The sequence below is a fragment of the Portunus trituberculatus genome, chromosome 43 (assembly GCF_017591435.1).
Source record: "Portunus trituberculatus isolate SZX2019 chromosome 43, ASM1759143v1, whole genome shotgun sequence".
Taxonomy (NCBI): Eukaryota; Metazoa; Arthropoda; class Malacostraca; order Decapoda; family Portunidae; genus Portunus; species Portunus trituberculatus.
Genome location: NC_059297.1, coordinates 7,754,411 through 7,774,650, shown reverse-complemented (window position 1 = coordinate 7,774,650; position 20,240 = coordinate 7,754,411). Strand labels below are relative to the sequence as shown.

The 20,240-nt window shown below is 44.4% G+C and overlaps 1 protein-coding gene and 1 long non-coding RNA gene across 2 annotated transcripts in view; both read left to right on the top strand.

The window, feature by feature from the left end:
* LOC123518162 (headcase protein-like) overlaps positions 1-20,240 on the top strand; it is a 92,258-nt gene that overhangs the window by 43,094 nt on the left and 28,924 nt on the right. The window lies entirely within an intron of this gene.
* The window catches only part of LOC123518169, a 26,216-nt gene continuing 7,587 nt past the window's right edge, over positions 1,612-20,240 (top strand). Inside the window, exon 1 of the long non-coding RNA XR_006678696.1 lies at positions 1,612-1,669. This is a non-coding gene — a long non-coding RNA (uncharacterized LOC123518169). The remainder of the gene's footprint in view (positions 1,670-20,240) is intronic.

Below are 20,240 nucleotides of genomic sequence, written 5' to 3'. Positions count from 1 at the left end.
GAGAGAGAGAGAGAGAGAGAGAGAGAGAGAGAGAGAGAGAGAGAGAGAGAGAGAGAGAGAGAGAGAGAGGAAAAATGTGGAGAGACATGGAAGTGAATTAGTCTGGATGGAAATGGAAAAGAAAAAATCTGTGGGGAAAAAGGGAAAGAGGATGTCAATATTAAAGAGAGAGAGAGAGAGAGAGAGAGAGAGAGAGAGAGAGAGAGAGAGAGAGAGAGAGAGAGAGAGTCAAAACACACACACACACACACACACACACACACACACACACACACACACACACACACACACACACACACACACACACACACACACACACACACCTATATCTACCCCCTGCCATTCCTCACTTTTAACATCATGCTTCCCTTACTCCAGTACTCGAACGACTCAGTCTTCTCTATCTCCCTTTCTTTCCCTCTCTCTCTCCACCGCCCATCCTAACACGCTGCGCCGACACACGTATAAAAAAAAAATCTCATTATTTCCTCGAGAAGGTAAACAGGAGCACAAACATCCTCTTATAAGCTTCCTGCTCAGTAATTTCACGGGAGCTTTGTGTATTCAATTAGGCATTTAATTATTCGATCACTTTTGTTAAGAAATTCGACCCGGTACTTAATTATTGCTCCCAGGTATTTAATTACTCCTCTTCCTCCCAGTACTTGAGCCTTAGAGGATATATAGGTTTATTTGGTCAAACTCCTCCTTCACCGATCTCCCGCCCCCTCTTTTTTTCCTTTGATTTATTTGAGGATGACGGCACTTCATTGTTGTACTAGATAGGTGCTTAATTAGTTGGCCTTGATGAAATACTGCGGTATATTGCGTGTTATCTGATTCTTTCTCCTAGTTCATTAATTACTCGTCTCGAATGATAAAGAATATCCAGGATTTCGTGATTCAGTTTTAGCCTCTCGAGGCTAAGCAGGCGCGTAAATTAACGTTCGGAGTGTTCCAGAATTTAAACAAATCACCATTCAGTCAAACCTTTCATACAAAGCAGAACTCACCGCAATCACTTAATCCTTCCCAACTTTCAATCCAAGCGCGTCCTTGCATCACCTCGCGACAAGGAGTGTGGCGTGCCCATAAGTACGAAGTACTCCCGCAGCCAGCCCGGAGGCTTATCCGGAGCCCCGCACATCCATTTCCCAGCAACCCACACCCCACGACGAGGGACCCCGGGATGTTTGGCCGACCCTTGCATATCATTACCAACAATCATAACATTCCACGACCTCCCTTGCCTCTCTTCCTTCATCCCTCGCACCATCACCACCACCACCACCACCACCATTCCTACCTTCTTTTCCTCCTCGCCAACCCAAGGCCTAAGGCACCTCTCCAAAGGGCCCCGGTCGGTCGTTCTAAGGCGAGCCCCGAGATTCGTAATGTTTATGAGGCGTGATGAATGTGGTGGTTGGCTCTGCTGCGACGGCTCCTCTCCTCCCCTACCTACACCCCTCCTCCTCCTCCTCCTCCTCCACTGTAGTCATAAGTTTTCCTTCCTTCTCACTGTTTGTATTCTTTCTCTCTCTCTTGTTCTTCAGTCGTCTTTGCAAGGCTAGTGTTTTTTTTTTCTTCTCTCTCTCTCTCTCTCTCTCTCTCTCTCTCTCTCTCTCTCTCTCTCTCTCTCTCTCTCTCTCTCTCTCTCTCTCTCTCTCTCGTAACTTACTACTTCCCCGCCCATATTCCCTTAACTCTCCTTTACCTCACTCAGCCTTTCTTACTCCCATTCTAGTTCCTGCTCCCCTTCCCTCCTCCCTGCTCCTCTTCCCAGCTCCTCCATCTCTCTCCTTCACCCTGTGTCACCGCCACGAGTTGGCTTAATTGTCGTTCTCGGAAATCTGGTTTAGAAAGGAAAGACAAAGAAAGACACGCCGTACAGTAACTCTCATTCCCCCTTGTTTAGTTTTGCTTTTATTTTTTTACCCCCCTTACTTTCCTTCTACCTGTTTCTATTACCTTAGTATTTTTTCCCCTTTTCTCCTATCCATTCTCCTAGTCATCTAATTTCCGCTAATTCGAAGCCCCGCCACGCCCTCCCGTAGGCTAGCAGGACGCCATCCCTTCGCTAGGTCGCCGTTAAGGGTCTTTGCGCCCTTCGCATCGGCGCACCTCTGTTCCAAAGGCTCTAATTTGGGGTCATTCTAGACCCACCGCCCCAGTCATTAGGACCAGCGGCTCGACGAAAGTAATTTTGCGCAGAGCCACCATCACGATGAAAAAAGAGGGATGGCAGATTCCCAGGAAGTAAATTTTTAGGTGGATTAAGTGACATTAGGCCTAGCTAGTTATTAGATCCACCTCCCTTCAGCTAATCACTTTCCTTCCACTCTACATCTTCACCTCTGCCTTCCATCTACCTCACATTTATCCTTACTGAACGGTAGTGAACAATGGACAACCGTAAGAACATAAGGAAAATAAAGGGACTGCAAAAGGTCAGTTGATCTATAAATACAAAGCAGCTCTTAAACCGTAGACAGAATTAAGGGAGGAATAAAAAGACTGAAAAAAGTAAGAATTTGTATTGAAGGGAGGGAAGAAAATCAGAAATTAAGTCCTGACAATAACAAGAAGGGGGGAAAAAGTTTATTGACGCTCGAGAAATTCCTTACAGCGGAAGAATAGACCTTGATTAGAAAAACAAAAAAAAAAAAAAAATCTCGTAAAAAAATACTTTAACTGTATCGCCTCTCTCTCTCTCTCTCACACACACACACACACACACACACACACACACACACACACACACACACACACACACACACACACACACACACACACGTTAAGGCATATATATATATAGTTCATTTTTAGTTCTCATTGGTCAGTTTTGTTTTTGTTCCTTGGCGAGGTGCGCGGTGTGTCGCGAGGCGCCAGGACAACTCACCTAATTAAGAAGACTTCTGGGGCACAATTCACCTGTCTGCCGTCCAATTAAGGTATCAATTTAACTTCCAATTAGGTAGAAAAAAACAGAAGCTAATCAAACGATGGCTGTTCCCCGTCTGGTAGTGGGCGATCAGTTGTCTGTTTTCTCTCTTCTCATTCCCTGGCCCGTATTTGTCCTTAGCCTCGTTTTTTTCATGGCACTATTTTTTTTTTCTCTAATCAGATTTTTCCTTTCTTGAGGCGTGTCTCCATATTACAATAACGTACTTATTTTTTTCTTTATTTTGTCATTTTCTTATAATTATTTTTCTTTGTTCTCTCGCTTGGTCAATATTGCCAACGCTACAAAGCTCTCGCTAGGACAGGGCTGGCAACCCTGGAAGACACTCGCTCAACCATATTGTTTATGAACGATCCGAGGAGAGGACCGGGATACTACGAAGGAAGGAGAGGGCTGGGTGAGAGTGATGTAGGAAAGAGTCTGGTTGCCACACAGGCCAAGTTATGTTGTTTCGGAGTTGTAATTTGACTCTTATTTGAGACTGGGTAAAGTATAGGCGTAAGGAGATAGTGTGAGGGAGGTCAGAAAGAGGTGAGGGAGGTTAGGTAGGGATGGAGGTAATTTCCTCAAGCGTAAAACCCCGCAAATGATGATCCAATGCCCCGTAGACATAGTATATTCGGGTGTTATTGAACACTTAGGTAGAGCACGACCTTTCTGACCCACCACAAAGATTCCACTCGGGCGTCCTAATTGGTCTTCAGCCGACCTGTAACTGTTCCCTGGGCCAAGATGAAACAATCTGACCCTCCTTTCCGTTCCCCCTGTCACCATGCTCGTATTAGTCCCAAGCCTCTCTATTATTCTGACCCGCTCTCGTCTCCTTCGTGGGTTTAGATTTGCCTTCTCATCACATTCTTCTCCTCTAGTCCTTCTTTCTCCTACTGCGCCTTTCCTCTTTAAACAGTCATGTTCTTTCGTTCTCCCCCATATTTTCCTTCCTGTTTCTCCCCTTCCTCTTTTCTTCACTACTTGAGTAAACTTGAAATTCCCTTTCCTTCCTCCCCATCTCAGCCCCGTAGGTCGCCGTCGTCAAGGCTAAATGGCCGTCATTAGCTTCTACTTTTCATGGGTTGGGATCGTTACCGCGAGGGGCCTGTCGGGATAGACTCAGTAAACATGATTCTTAATTAGTCGAGACAGCAGCAGGATGAGAGAGCCGTGACCCATGCTGATGACGGGGTTTGATGTCCACCCAGCCTCTTTTAAGTACCCGTCACGACCCAGGTTTCCAGCGATAGTTAGCAAACACAAGTTCCAGTGGTTCTACTTGGAGGAGATAACTTGCGTACGACTCCCTTATCCCTACCTAATATCCCACCGATAGTGTAATGGATAGGGCTTCATCAGGCTAGTAGAGTGGAAAGTGGCACCAACAAGGGCACTCCACACCTAACGATATAGACTCAGCTGCGCCTCTTCCTAATCACGCGGTATTAGTCGTCGCTCTACACAAAAACTTATTTTAACATTTTTTTTTCTTTTCCACCCTCTCCCAAGCTCTTAATATACAAACTGGTGACCGCGTTCGGGTTGTGCAGTGTTGCCATATGAAGATCTCTTTATTGGTTTTCTCTTCCGTGGTTCCAGGAATTCCAGAACCCTTGGAATAGTAGTAGGAGGGTGTAAGGAGAGGGGAGGTCGTAAGATAGGAAGGGTGAGTAAGCGGCGGCTCTTTGTTTGTCACGACAGCAGCACCCACATCCCCCAACCCTTGACATGGGAGGCGGGGAAGAAGGAAGGAAAAAGAAATGTTATAATATAAATGAATAACCTGTGGAGGACGCTGTGGTGAACCTGACGGGAAGGCAAGGTGAAAATAAGAACGGTATTAACGAGCGAGTCATGTCACGTATTCAGTGATGATAGAAACAATACTCGTCATTTAAAAAGCGGCGTTAGTACTCGTAGTTTTGAAGGTACAAACGAATACGAAGATCCTAATACATTAGAGGGCCGACACTTGTCTGTGACACGCCGCGGTGAAGGGCTCGTGAATATTCAACAAAGGACGGAATACACACACACACACACACACACACACACACACACACACACACACACACACACACACACACACACACACACACACACACACTTCCCAATCGCTTCTTATCACACGATTCACACCACACCACGTCAACAGTATATTCCCTTCTCTTCCGTTCCCTTATCTTCCATTATCCTCTCCCTTCTATTTGAATCCTTTTCATTCTCCCTCTGTCCTTTCCTTTCTCTTTTCATTCTTCCTTACTTCCTATTTTCCAACGTTCTCTCCCGTTTCTTTCACTTCCCTTGATTTTTCTTATAATTTTTCGTTCCCTTCATTGTTCCTCATCCTTGCCTCTCTTCCCTACACAGCATTTTCTATTCCTTCCTTTCCTATCCTTTACGCCTTCATCCTTGTCCCTCATCCTCCCATTCCTACCATGGCTTCAGTTTTCTTCCCTTTTCTTTCCTTTCTCATCCTTCTATATCTTCCTATCTCCGCCCCGTCTCCCTTTCTCCTCATCCTCGCAACTTTTCCAATCCCTCAGTGTTTCCCCCATCCCTTCCTATACCTTGCTCTTCACTTACGTAGAAGAAGATGAGAACAGAACTCGCACCCTAGAGACCCACACATCCCCTCTAGGTGATAATTTGAGGTGAATGGGCCCAAGGGTATATCAAGAGAGAGAGAGAGAGAGAGAGAGAGAGAGAGAGAGAGAGAGAGAGAGAGAGAGAGAGAGAGAGAGAGAGAAACACCCACATTCCAAAGACAAAAAAAACAAACTAACGAACAGAACATAAACGGGAACGAGGTAAGGGAGGGGAAGGTTAACATGATGAAGGATGATGGAGAGAAGGGAAGGGAATGTAAAGATAGAATAATGGGTTAAGGAGCACCTGGGGGGAAAGAAGGGCCAGGGAAAGGAGTAGCAGTAGTAGTAGTAGTAGTAGGAGTAGTAGGAGTAGGAGGAGGAGGAGGAGGAGGAGGAGGAGGAGGAGAAGGAAGGGAAAGGAATGAGTGAATGAAGGAGGAGGGAGGAGAGTGTAGTCGAGGTTGCGATGTATGAGACAGGCAAGATGGGGGCGTAGGAATAGAAGGGAAGGGAAGGGAAGGGAAGGGGCATAAGTCAGGTCAGTTGAACACACTAAGATAAGAAAGGGAGTAGAGTTCTTAATCCTTCGTTCAGCGTCGTCACCTTGCGTTCACCAGCTGCCAACAAAAATCATTGATACCCATTAAGATAAACAGTATTGTGAAGGCGAAGCATAATGGCAAGTAGGGAGAGAGAGAGTGAGGAAGGGGAGGAGAGTGCTGGAGGGTGCTAAGGCAGGCAGTGACAGGGAACTTTACAACCTAGTCTCTCTCTCTCTCTCTCTCTCTCTCTCTCTCTCTCTCTCTCTCTCTCTCTCTCTCTCTCTCTCTCTCTCTCTCTCTCTCTCTCTCTCCAACTCCTTCCTGTTACTGGTGTTACTCCCTCTTTCTCTCGCAGCCTTCCTCCTCCCTCTCCACCTCTGTCATTAAGAATATGTGTAACGAGTGCGGCCTGACATATGTGATCACGTCGTCGTTACTGCCATCATAAACACGGAGATTAAGATCCGTCTGCAGGGAGGGAGAGAAGGAGCTACAGGAGCGAGAGAAAGGGAGGCAGTAGGCATATACGTTTGGAAGGTTGTTAGGGGAGCTACCGTCCTCTCCTTGTCAGTGAATACCTCGAACTAGTTATTTCTCTCTACCGTTCATGAGGGGAGAGAGGGAGAGTAAGTAGGAAGGAAGGAGGAGAAGATTGGGATTTAAAAAGTACTGAGACTCTTGCTCGAATTAGTATTTTTCATTTTTTTTTTTTTTTTGTCGTATGTTTTTTTTTTTTTTTTCTTTCTCTGTGTGTGTGTGTGTGTGTGTGTGTGTGTGTGTGTGTGTGTGTGTGTGTGTCGGGAAGATTGTGTGTGGCACCTCACGAACTTCCTCTAGAGTTTGTCTTAGAAGATGAGATTGCTATACAAATAATAATTGGATTGAGGCTTAGGTGCAGCTTTCAGGAAGGAGGAAGACGACAGAGAGAGAGAGAGAGAGAGAGAGAGAGAGAGAGAGAGAGAGAGAGAGAGAGAGAGAGAGAGAGAGAGAGAGAGGAATCCACCAAAATACAGTAAGGGAACTTGCACAGAGCAGGAGTAGTGAATTTTGAATTGCAAATTGGATTGGTGTCATCCCATTACGCACTGCGGCTTTTAGCGGTTGGCTGTGTATTGCAGGGGGAGGGTTGTTGACTAGTAGTAGGCTGCGGGGCTGTTATGTTACGGTAGGGTAAGAAAATGGCACACCGTTTGTGTGTGTGTGTGTGTGTGTGTGTGTGTGTGTGTGTGTGTGTGTGTGTGTGTGTGTGTGTGTGTGTGTGTGTGTGTGTGTAACGACGTACTTAAAGAGAGAAAATAAAGAATGAACCAATTGACTAAGAGAAGGTTTAAGATACGAAACGAAAAAAAAAAAAAGTTGCAATAAAAAAACAACAGAAAACGGTACAGAGAAATAAAAGCGAGAATAGGAATAAGGAGGAGGCCAATTGGGAGGGAGATATAATAAAAAAAAAGGAGGGAGAAAGAAGAAAAGAAATAAAAAAAAAAAAGGTAGAAACATAAGAGGAGAAACGGGAGGAGGAGATCCAGCCTGTGCCAAAATCACTCGCAGTCTCCCCTCGCTCGCAGAAAAAAAGAAAGAAAGAAAAGGGATAAACGAGAAAATATAAATCTCACTTCCCCTCGGTTGTCCCCCTTGTCTTCGATTTCATTCTCGCCGGGGCAGACTCTTGTTAATCCCGGGTTTACGGCGACCAAGCAGGAAATGAAGTAATAACCTCAAAACACGACGAGCTTCAAAGAGAGAGAAAATAGGAACAAAATGACGTCTATATCACCCACTCTTGTTGTGTTCCAATCTTCGACCTCCTCCTCGTCCTCCTCCTCCTCCTCCTCCTCCTATATCTCCCAATAGCCCTCAAGAAAATGAAAAATACTCGAAATTCCTTGATAATTCCATCGATGGCGTAAAACGGATGAGGAACAGGATGCCAAAGACTCAATAAATCCCCTCTCCCTCTTCTTTCCTTCCTCCTCCTCACCCCAACAAAACCTATACTGATCTGCCCAAGGGAGGGGCGAAGGGTGTCATTTGGCACAAGTTTTCTGCGGGATGGGTTGTTGGGAGAAGGAAGGGAGGGAGGGAGGCTGATTTTATAGGCCTATCTGGAGGGAGTATCGCGAAGACTGCCAAAAAGGAATACATTAGCCAGATTTTTTTTTCTTTTTCTTTTTTCTCACAGTATTTGATGAGCCGCGGGGGTAACATGAAATGAATGACACACTATTCTCTCTCTCTCTCTCTCTCTCTCTCTCTCTCTCTCTCTCTCTCTCTCTCTCTCTCTCTCTCTTTTATAGGGCACTGCTGGGGTGGCACTCTCAGTCGTAGCGATAACAATCGATAAGGCTCCTTTCCCTCGGTGAATTAAGCTGTGAAATGACCCTTAAAACGGCGATGCAAGAAACTGCCGATTGCGTCCTTCAGCACCTTCTGCGTCATATGCCAGGAAGTGCGTTGTCTTCGTCCTCAGTGTCTAGGCCAAACCGTAGCTTGGGATGTTTGAGGCAGCAGGGGATAGATGGAATGTGTCCTGAAGGGAGTGTAACAACGTGCACGTGTTGTGTAAAAGCGAAAAATAACCTAAGAAGAAATGGGCCCGTCGACAACTAAGGGCCTTGTTTATGTGGCAGGCCGCAAGGAGGGGCGATCAGTGTTACCAACCATGTGTAGGGGAAGTGCGCCTCCCAGGAAACAGGGAATGGGAGACGAGGTTTAGGATTTCACTCGAGGCCACTACTTTATGTGTAGTTGTTAAAAGTCAGCGAGGTCTAAGTCACGAGAGACATAACGCTTGGGATTATAGTGTACTCTACTCCTATGCTATGTCCAATGTTTTTTCGAAGAAACTACGTTGCTCGTGAGTGTGTTGCATGAAGGATAAATGTAGGTGAGGTGATGGAGGACAAAGAGAGCTAACTGGCAGTGTTAGGTGAAGGGGAGCAACTTAAATTCGCGTAGCATCAGTAAGGGAAAGGAGGGACTTGAGGGGGAGATGAATATATTGCGATTTACGGCCGCGGTTGTAAAATGTAAAATGCTTTCTTGGAATTTCGTAGGCGGCAAATTTTTCCGGCGGAAATGGGGGTTACATTTGTTTTCGTGTGTACTCATGAAAGATACAGGTTTTCAGAACGAGAGATAATTCTCTTTAATATGACATTTTAATTTTAAATATGGTTTTTAAATTACAAATCAATACTTAATATTTGTATATGTATGAATGGATGGATATGTGGATGCATAAATCTGAATGAGTGTAAGGGATGTATGCATATATGTACGTACGTATGTATATATGTGTATGTATCTTAGTCTGACGTATGAATATATGTACGTATGCACTCAAATATTTGTACTATTGCATAAATATATTTATTATGCGGGTATTCATTTGTAAAATATCAGTGACATTTTATAGATTTTAAGAACAGAAATATTCACCTAAACTTCCATTTAGGCAAAGTTCTTGTGTGGTTAATTTGTACACGCATGTGTTACCTTCCCGCGGGAGCAGCGCCCCGCCTCGCCGTCCGAAGGCTGAATCACTGGGTACCTCGGCCGCTGCTCACAATAGCGCTGCTACCGCATTCAACTTTACAATTTTAAGTTTATTTTACATTTCTGATAAAAAGTCACCAAGACAGTGAAGCACTTCACAGTACAGGAAACCCATATTTCCCTGAGTTTGTTCTTGTCACAGTGTCACCACTACATGTTTGTAACTCTAATGTGCAAGTACTAAGACGATCACCAGATCAAAGACATAAGTAAAGTGCAGATTAGACAGTTAAAAGAGCTCCAGTTGTCACCAGTTACGTCAGAGAAGTTGGTCACTATAACAAGCACCTCAGAAACGCTTTAGTGTGAGTAATTGAAACAGGGCGCGTGAAGGCCGCAGAGTTATAGATGCCGCCGTCACCGTCACCGTCGTCGTTCAGCGGCAAGAGCCACAGCGCCGTGAGTGTGTAGCTAGGGCGTCGCAGGGATGTAGCCGAGGGACCGGGCGCAGCCCCTGCACGGGCGGGACGTGTACAGGCCGCTGTCTCAGCCGTCGGCGGGAGGACCGTGAAGCTGAGTCCGTCGCGGCCGGACAGGGGGCCGCAGTATCTTGTGAGGCGACACACACATACACACACCTGCAGGAGCCGTGTTAGGCCGAGACGCCCCCGCGTTGTAAGCTCGCACGAAAACCCTCCCTCAGTTGTCACAAGAAGATGGCTAGCTAAGAAAGCCGCATTAAGACGCTCCATAAACTTTAAAGAGCGACAGATGTGTTGTGAGGCGAGCGGTGGTGTATAGCCGCGGGCGCGGTGCTGTAGGTGTAGGCGGCCGACCCTCCCGCCCGTCCAAGCCCGACCAGACCCCCGCCAACAAGATCCGCCCTTCTACGGCGTCCACTGTGTCACTCAGAACCCAAGTTCTAGAAAACTTGTTCAAGATCATTGTTATTATTCACTACAAAAATGTAAATGTTTTGAGCTTATGTAAATCATAATACTATCCTTCATGTTGCTCATTGAGTTAAGATTTACTGTGCCACTTCACACATATGGAGCTTGTTGTATCTCACATTCTCACCGTCCCATTATGAGATGCTTGTTCGCTCATACCACTCCTCGCCACATGCTTTCCTTGACTCCTGTATGACGGTATGCGCCGGCCGGACCACTGACGGTAACACTCAGGTAACGTAACGCAAACACGCTAAGACGGTATTAAACTAACAAACACACATAACGACTGGCAACATAACCTCCCTTTTAAGGAAACACATTTTATACCACAGTAACACACACACACACACACACACACACACACACACACACACACACACACACACACACACACACACACACACACACACACACACACACCGCGTAGTGTAGTGGTTAGTACACTCGGTTCACAACCGAGAAGGCCCGGGTTTGAGTCCCGTGTGCGTCGAGGCAAATGGGCGAGCTTCTTAATGTGTAGCCCGTGTTCACCTAGCAGCAAGTAGGTACGGGATGTAATTCGAGGGGTTGTAGCCTCGCTTTCCCGGTGTGTGAAGTGTAGTATGGTCTCAGTCCTACCCGAGGATCGGTCTATGAGCTCTGAGCTCGCTCCGTTATGGGGAAGACTGGCTGGATGACCAACAGGAGGCTGTGAATACAATACATTGCAATACACACGCACAAGCACAAACACATTAACATGCGTTATCCCTAGCGGGTCGTAATGAGGTGTAAGGTAGGTAAAAGGTTTTTTCCTGACGTTCTTCTTTTACCTTCTCCTCCACCTGGCCATTCTGTATAACTCATCTTCATCTCCCTGATGATATCTCCCACCTCTCATCTTCCCTCTTAACGAGTATTCCCTTAAGCTTCCCTTCCACTGTCTCCCTCTCCATTTTATCTCTGAGTCCCCGCGACCCGCGAGACTCACGCCCTGCGGTGCTCACGGCTAGCTCAGGCTAGGCGGGTGACAGGTGTTAACTGCGCCGTGTGTCTAGTAACGAGCGCGAGGCAGGTGAAGGAAACAGGTAGGTGGTGCCCCCCGGGCGGCGGGGCACCGAGCGCAGTGTTCGCTTACCTCACCCACCCCAACCCAACGGGTTCTCATTCAGCCATTACTTTCATTCCAAATTGTTTATAACAACTTAATTATTACCTATATAATTTAATTAGCTTTATTTACTTTTATTCTAATTTTACTTTAGATTTACAACTGATTATTATTTTTATTATTATTATTATTATTATTATTATTATTAATTTTATCACTTCTTCTTCTTCTTCTTCTTCTTCTTCTTCTTCTTCTTCTTCTTCTTCTTCTTCTTCTTCTTCTCCTCCTCCTCCTCCTCCTCCTCCTCCTCCTCCTCCTCCTCCTCCTCCTCCTCCTCCTCCTCCTACTGTTCCTACAAATATTTATTTATATCCTCCTTGTCATCATGTCCTGTGTACACAAAATGTCCTAGTGTGTGCGCCGCGTGTTTGGTGTTCACCCTGAGTACTTAAATAAGTAGTTCCTACCACACACTGTGTAGGTGTTCACTCTAACTGTCCACGCGCGCTGCTCTCTGTGCGACGCGTGTCTAGTTCCAACAAAGGTAACTGTGTAAGACGGTAAGATAAAAACTTGTTAAACGTGGTAACTTTATTGTAGTAATACGTGTACTTTTTACTGTATACAATAACGTTGTAAATCTTGACATTGTAAAGCTGAAATGTCGGCCGATGCCACCCTGCGTTGAGCGTAATGCGCGAGCGCCCGGGGAGGAGGAAGACGAACTCAGCTTAAATAAATACATAGAAACGACTTGGTAACAGAAAAAAAAAAGTTTTAATTCATCCCTTGCGGAACAAACGCGAGTCTGGGTCTCCAGCCACTATTCAAATCTATCATAATTATGTGTTATTCTAATTATCTGAACTATTTACACCCTGATAACCATCTACACACATGCATATTTTATTCTCACTCGCTCCACTGAAATCCATACACATCCTCTCCTAATAACTGAACTTTATTGCAGCTTAACTTCAAAGGTAATTGTATTTTATATGATCTTTCTCTGTGTACTTTCAACCAAGTTTTCAGGTTCCCTAACGTCACAGTCTGGCATTTCTTCTTCAACACAACAACGGTAATGTCCCCAGTGGTAAGTCTGCCTCTCAAAGCTACCCGGGATGTAGGATACCATCGGCTAGTAGATTTTAGCACGTGAAGGACTTTGAAGCATATTTCATTTATACCAGTTATTAAGTGGTAATTTGATGGGTTTTGAGCGGAAAGTAGAGAGTTTTTTCCCCTCATATTTTCTGACCCGTACATCACTCCCCTGCCATCGTTTATCAGATACAAGTGTTGCATTATGGGAATTTACGCCCTATAGACACCATCATATATTACGTGCCTTTGATGCGTATGAAATATATATTAATAATTTATAGTCTTACGCCCCCGAGAAGGGAGCAAAAAATATATATAGATAAATTTTTCCGTGGTGTGGGAAATTCTCTTAAGGGGTCGCCATATATATTACGGGCCACGTGCCTGGGAAGATTCATGGTAGCTGAGCCTTGGCCCGGAAAGTTAGCTCTAATCCAATCCCGTCAAGCCTGCAGGGCTGCGCGTCTCCCGATCCCTCCTTAAATTCACTAGTAGGAGGTGAGTTTGTTGTGAGAATTCGATAGAAGTCACTGCTTTTTCGTGTCCTTTTCATATCCTTATAAGTATCTCAGTATATAACTTGTATTCTGAGCGATGCATTTCGTTTCCAAACTCTGTTGTACCCAGATTTTTTTATATGTAAGTTTAGATAACCTCTCCATTTCAAGAAATTTTATTATTATTCACGAAAGAAAAGTGCACTTAACTGTTTAAAATTAGGGTGTTTTTCTCCTAAAGTTTGCCAGTTTGTTGAAATAAAAGGTACACGACTCGCCTTGTAGTTCCTTGGAGAAGATAAAAAGTAAACGCGCCTTCTCATGACGTGTTCCGTGCAGTTCGTTGCGTCTTTAAGGGTCGTTTGGTGCAATTAGCGTTAACCTTACTCTTCATTATTTAGCGTTGTAATGAACTTTTTTTTTTTTTTTTTTTTTTTTCTTCTTTCGTCGTGCTACAAAAACTAAATAAGTACAATAAAACTATATATATATATATATATATATATATATATATATATATATATATATATATATATATATATATATATATATATATATATATATATATATATATATAGTTCGTGTGTTACTTTGCGTCACTCTAAGGACCAGGCAACCTCTGCTTTTATACTTCAGCCCGGAAAAAAGATACGGTGCCTTATTTGTCTTAACCGCGGACGTGAAGGCTATAAAAGTATGTCCCACCTTCTCCGCATTTACATAATTCTTACATTTTCCTTCCTGATGAGGTTATGGCACAGTTTCCCCTCGAGGTACGAGGTCGTCAGCACAGCAGCAGCTCGTCACTTGGTTTGACGGAGAAGGCTGAAAAATAACAGGTTTTCTTCGCTTCCGTCTCCACGAAGCGACGGAGTGGCTGGTGTTATTATATCTGAGCTTGATTTACGCGGCCATCCATTCCCCTTTATGGCGAGCCCAGTGACTTGTTGAGCGCCGCCCGTCCAGATATGGGAGCTGTTCCTTGTTATATTGATATTGTTTTGACGATTTCGTGGAAGGTATAGGTAGGTGAAGGATATAGGGAGGAAGGGAGCTAGACCAGGTATTGTAATTATGGTAAAGTATCTTCAATTGCCAATACGGGTTCTGTAGTTTCCGTATGATTTATTTTTTTAAGAACCGAGTAATTATTCACTGCGGTTTCATAATAACACTTATTGCTTATCTCTATACTGGGTAGGATTTGTTTTTTACAACTGAGAAACTGAGATTCCTGAGCTAGTGTGGAGTTATTAGCGTTGTGTTGTCCCTTCGTTGTAGCCCGGCTGTCGCCACCACAACACGGGCACCTCCCCCATCCCTCCCCACTCCCTCCCAAGTCCCGTCGCATGATACCCTGCTTCTCCACGTCCACCAGAATCTTTGGGATCCTTGGATACCCCAACTGCTTCTGTGTTTGTGGCGAGGTGGGGGCACGACACGACCCTCAGCTCAGGTCAGGCGTGCAGGCGTCATCGTGGGGTCTCTCCATGAGCAGCGGAGGACGAGCAACTCAAACTATATCATATCAGTTTATTGTTTCCACTCTCTCCGTTGCCTCAACTGGAGCAGTCTCGCGTTGACCAAGATAAGGGGGAGGTGACCCTGAATGGAGGATGGCGCCCCCTCCTGACGCCCCCGTGAGGCCACCGTCTCCGCGACACACGTGCCAGATGACCAACTCACACCCTTTGCTGCCCGCCGTGTCTCTCCCTCCTGGCCAAGCTGCCTCCTGACACCCTTTAATCCACTACTGACGTGTTTCCTTTCCTTCCTGCTCTACTTATCCTTTCTCCGAGCCGCTGTTCACTTTACTTTCCTTGAATTCTATCACTTCATTACCACAATTCTCTGCTACTGTTTCGTCTCTATATTTTTTTTTCTTTTTATCAACTTCTCTCTTGCTCTTCCTCCTGTCTATTCGTCATGAGTGGATGGTCAGGCTAGGTCGCGGCAGGGCGGGGTGGGCGTGGTGGGCTGAGTGATGACTGCCAATATCTCAACCTCAACCTCTGTTCCTCGCTGTGCCTTCTCCCTGCCTCCGTGCTGCGAGCCCTCTGTGCTGTGTGAGATATACTCTACCTAGAGCGCTTAGCTACACACCAAAGCAATAATCTTTAGTTGTAAGTTAGGTTGTAGTGACCCAGACTTACTTAATGGTTCCTTACACCTTCCATCCTCACCTTATGTTTTAAGTGTTATTCACTCCTGTCACTTTTTTCCGTTTTCAATTTTTTTTTTTTTTTTCATGATTTCTGTTTCATTCCGGGGGAAGGGAAACTTTTTTTTTTTTACAATTTCTCATACGTATATATATTTTTTCATCTTTGATATTCTTTTTAACGTAAATCTTGTTTGGTCATCTACCTTATTTATTTATTTATTTGAATTATTTTTGTGGATTTTATTTTCTTAAGGACTACCACCACCGCTCTCGGGTTCCCCCAAGCCTGTCATGTAGAGGTAGTGGTGTCACCCATGCCCTTCCCTCCCCCCGACCCATGTCCCCAATACCCTCCCTGTGGCGCTGAAGAGAACCTTTGTGGAAGTGACGGTCAGGTCGCCGCCTTGTGACAACCCAACGCAATAATTCCCTACGAGAGAGAGAGAGAGAGAGAGAGAGAGAGAGAGAGAGAGAGAGAGAGAGAGAGAGAGAGAGAGAGAGAGAGAGAGAGAGTTATCCTGACAGTCAAATATATAAACAGTTGGTAAATTAGGAAGATTATTTGAGTTATTCTTTCATCTTGCGTTACTGATAAAGAGAGACATAAACGAGAAACAATACTGTGTAAGATACGTAACGAAATGAAAGCAATGTAAAGGGAAAATGAAGGTGGAAGATTAAACGAAGAATCAAAGCAACGCCAACAACGAGTAAAAAGATAACAATACTGAGCGAAAGGGAAGGAAAGGGAGAGAGGAAAAGTAAGTACAAGGAAAACCACGAGAAAGAAAAGGGAGAACGTGGGGAAGGATAATGGAGATGAAAAATGAAACAGGGGAGAGAGGAAGGGAGGGAGAGCGAGATAGTGAGATTACAAAAGCGAGAAAACAAAACAAAGGAGATAGGAAAGCAACGATGACGAGAGAAAGAAAGAAAGGAAGGAAGGAAGGAAGGAGGATGGTGAAAAAAAAAAAAAAACATAGCCTTTTTTTTTTCATGTCGGTCCGGCATTAGCGCAGGACAAAGAGCTAAGTGTGGGATGGTCGTTAGGAGAGTCATAGGGGCGGAACAGGAGCTTCGTCTAGGAAGGTGCGTGGTGGAGAAGGGTGTGGGGAGGATCTCTTGCAGCCTGAAGAAGGGATATGGAGACACTAAGAATAGGAAGGGAAGAATGTATGGGGGAAGATTTAAGGAGTAGGAAGGTAGGGAGGAAGGAAAAGATGCATTTACTTTCATACACATAATTGTTGTTTTTCTGAGCCGCACTTTGTCACCTGGTAAAGTGGAAGTAAATATTGTATATATATTTACTCATGTGTGATTTGCTTACTATTACTAACTCATGCACTTTTTCCGGTTGCATTTTAAGTGCTAATGATAGCCACATGTTATCTTGGTTGTTAGTTGTCTTCTAATCTTGTTATGTAGGGGTACTGGAACGTCAGGAGTGTCTTTAGTCACATAGGTTCAATGAGTCGGGTGCTTTGTTATCACTCAACCAGCGGTCATAGTGTTAGTCACATGTCGCCATTGTCAGTTCACACTTGTAATTTGGTATTAGTGTTTGCCTACCAGGACTCCAAGTTTACACATTTGCGTTTGCTACAAGAGAGATTATGCTGTTTGACTGTTTGTGTGTATGGCATAGGAACTTATATAGAGGATGGGATGTACGCATGATTTTTGTGAATATTGTGTTTGTCTAACCTTTATCAATACCTTGCTATTAGAGACTGCCTTTTGTCTTTTAAGGCAAAGTATAAAGCCAACTCTTGCTCTCTTTTTCCCACTAGCTGTAAACTAGCTTTTTATATTAAGAGGAGATAGACTTACCTCTTTCTAAAGTAATGATAGTCATTTTTTTTTTACCAATTCTCTTTTTGCAAGTGGATGCCTCCTATATTCTAATCGAAGATTACTAAAAGCATTAACACCTATCTTTTCGTAGATGCAAATTCACTATTTGTTTAAATATAGAACTAATATTTTACTTTTATTGTTCCTTACTTAAAGTACTATATCAATTCGCTTTAGTATTTTTGGCATATGCTCTCATCCGTGTGTGTATCTGTGTGTGTTTGGCTGTATAATTTACTGTCCTTGAAGTGATTTTCCAAGCACATGTCAATAGTAAAATGGGTTTGTCTTTTATTACTGTTAAGGGCTTCTTGGGTTACTGTTCGTCATGTTTGTACCATGTTGACATTTGACACAGCTTGAAACCCGTATGTTCTGCTTCATGCATCATGCACTAGTTTACCAAAGTTTGCTACTAGTCACTGGTTATCTCTGTATTTAATCTACCGGTATTTTAGCTCTGATTCTCAAGCTATGCAGTCTTGCATTTCTTTTGGGTTGCTCCGTGTCTCACATTAACCCAAATGCTTCCTGTCTTAGCACAGTAATTCACGTCTGACGGCAGTAGAATAGGACATCTTCGTTTGTAGCTGTTGAGTGCTTTGGATTAGCTAATTAACTCCTCTCCTTGCTAAGATGTAATGTGGTAGTTAGCCAAGTAATCTACTTCACTGGCATATGAAGAAACGAGCATCTTGTTAGTAAGATGTGAATTAGGTAGCTCTCAAACGCTTATGAATAAGACACCAAACTGTTTACCTCCCTGTTTTAATCAGCAATGGGCATCTTGTTTTGTATCTAACTGATTAGCTGTTTGTACATGATGGCTTGTTCTTGACTGGTTTAGCACTCTTGCTGGTTTCGTAGTTAGTGCGTTTTCACATCTTCCTGCATCTACTCACTGATTGGGTACCTGCACCGTGTGGCGCTTCGATTACTGGGTAGTTAACAGTATTTGTTATTGCCCGATTTGTTCTGCCATCATGCTTTACTAATTAGAAAGCTAATCCGTACTGTAAATTTCACTAAATAGGTTGTGTATAATTTTAGTGGTGCATTTTGTTGCGTTGGACTATGCTTGTCACAGCTGGTTTCACCAATACACTGCATCTAAACAGATAGTGCGTTGATTGGGCTGGTGTTCTTGACTGGTTTAACACTCCTGTTGGTTTCGTAGTTAGTGCGTTATCACATATTCCTGCATCTACTCACTGATTGGGTACCTGCACTGTGTGATCTTGTTGGTTGACTTGATTCACTGCGTATGAAAAGAGTCTGCATTTTGTGGTGTTTAGTTGTGTTTCACCGTGTTGTTAGCTTGACACAATACACGTCTTCCTTGCTTTTTGTTACCTCACTGTACTCCTGGTACTTATTTGTCTGTCCTCTGGTACTTGAAGGATTATATTTTCTAACGTTTTTGCATTTTATCTTGATTACTTTTAACATATTCTAGTAGAAATTATTGGGGTTTGAAGATATATTTTCTGGCTGACAGCAGCTTAAGAAGTATTATGCATCCTAGTTGGAAAGCACTCATGGAAACCCAACTAATAGTAGTCTTTATGAGAGTACTGAATGCTTTGATTAAATACTGTGCACGAAGGCAAGTTGGAATAATAATGTACCTAAAGCCTAAAGCAAATTTCACTGTTAACTATACTGCTTGATTCTGAGATAACTTATTATTATAATTTGGAGGATTACGAAGTATTGATCTGCACATCCGCGGCTCCTGAAACAAGTTACCGTAATCGTTGGTGAATCCACACAGCTGAAGGACATCGAACTAAGTGGTCCCGCCGATAATCCGATGTTGTGATTGTGACATGATGGTGATGATGTGCCTATGTTGAGTATGTAGCTTGAGCGTTTGTATATTTTTCTTGGTGTCCAGCGAGACGTGGTTACAGCGCCAAGAATCCTTCACATCCTTTATACATAACATTCCTTCTCCTACCCGGTATTTGTGTGTGTGTGTGTGTGTGTGTGTGTGTGTGTGTGTGTGTGTGTGTGTGTGTGTGTGTGTGTGTGTGTGTGTGTGTGTGTGTGTGTGTGTGTGTGTGTGAGTGAGTGAGGGAGATCCTACCTTTTTCCTTTCTTCATGCACTAATAGCCAAGAAAATGCACAACTTTATGGAAACCTGCGCCACCTACCTATCGGCTGTCCAAACACAACCTACACGTGCCTTTCCATCCTCTGCGGCCTGCACATCAACACATGACGCCCGCCGAGCGCTCTCTGCCCGCCGTCCTGCTCTGCTTGTGGATTCACCGTGACCTTCACCCCCGCTGGGTCTTTGTCGCGGCTGAGGTGACGTCATCGACTGAGACCAAGGAGCTACTTCTGTTTTACCTGCCACTCCCTCTGCCCTGCCGTGTTGCCGTCTCGACTGCTCCTCCGCCAGATACTATAGGTCTCACAACCCTCGCCTTGCGTTTGCCATACTAGCTTCTCTGACTCAACTGACTCGTTTAGTAGCGACTGTCCGGTGACTCAAGCTGTGTTCTATATATGCATTAGAGTTCTAACACGAACGCTTAAACTACTAGTTGTTTTCTGTGCTTTGCGTCTTCCACTTCATTCTCAACTGTTTTTCAAACTTCATTACGGAAACCTATTTCTCGAGTCAGGATGTGCAGCGACGCGGGACCAAACGACCGACCAGCGTGCGGAAAATATTCAGCTAAGACGAGGAAAATATGAGCCCTTCGTTGCGGTGCCGACGACTTCGTTAAGACTTTTTGTATATGGGAAGGGCGGGATGGAGGGGAAAAGTGTGTAAATCTTAACCGTAGGGAGAGGAAGAATAAAAAAAAGAAAAAAGAAAAAGAAAACAAGCCTTCTTAGTGATCCATGGCGTGAGATTGGGCCTTAAGAAACTGGGAGGGAGTGAAGGCGAAGGGAGGGTTGAGGGCAAGGCATGGTCTGCGCAGCGGGACTGTCACCGTAACTTTGCGCGGGGAATCCTAGCGTGAGATGTG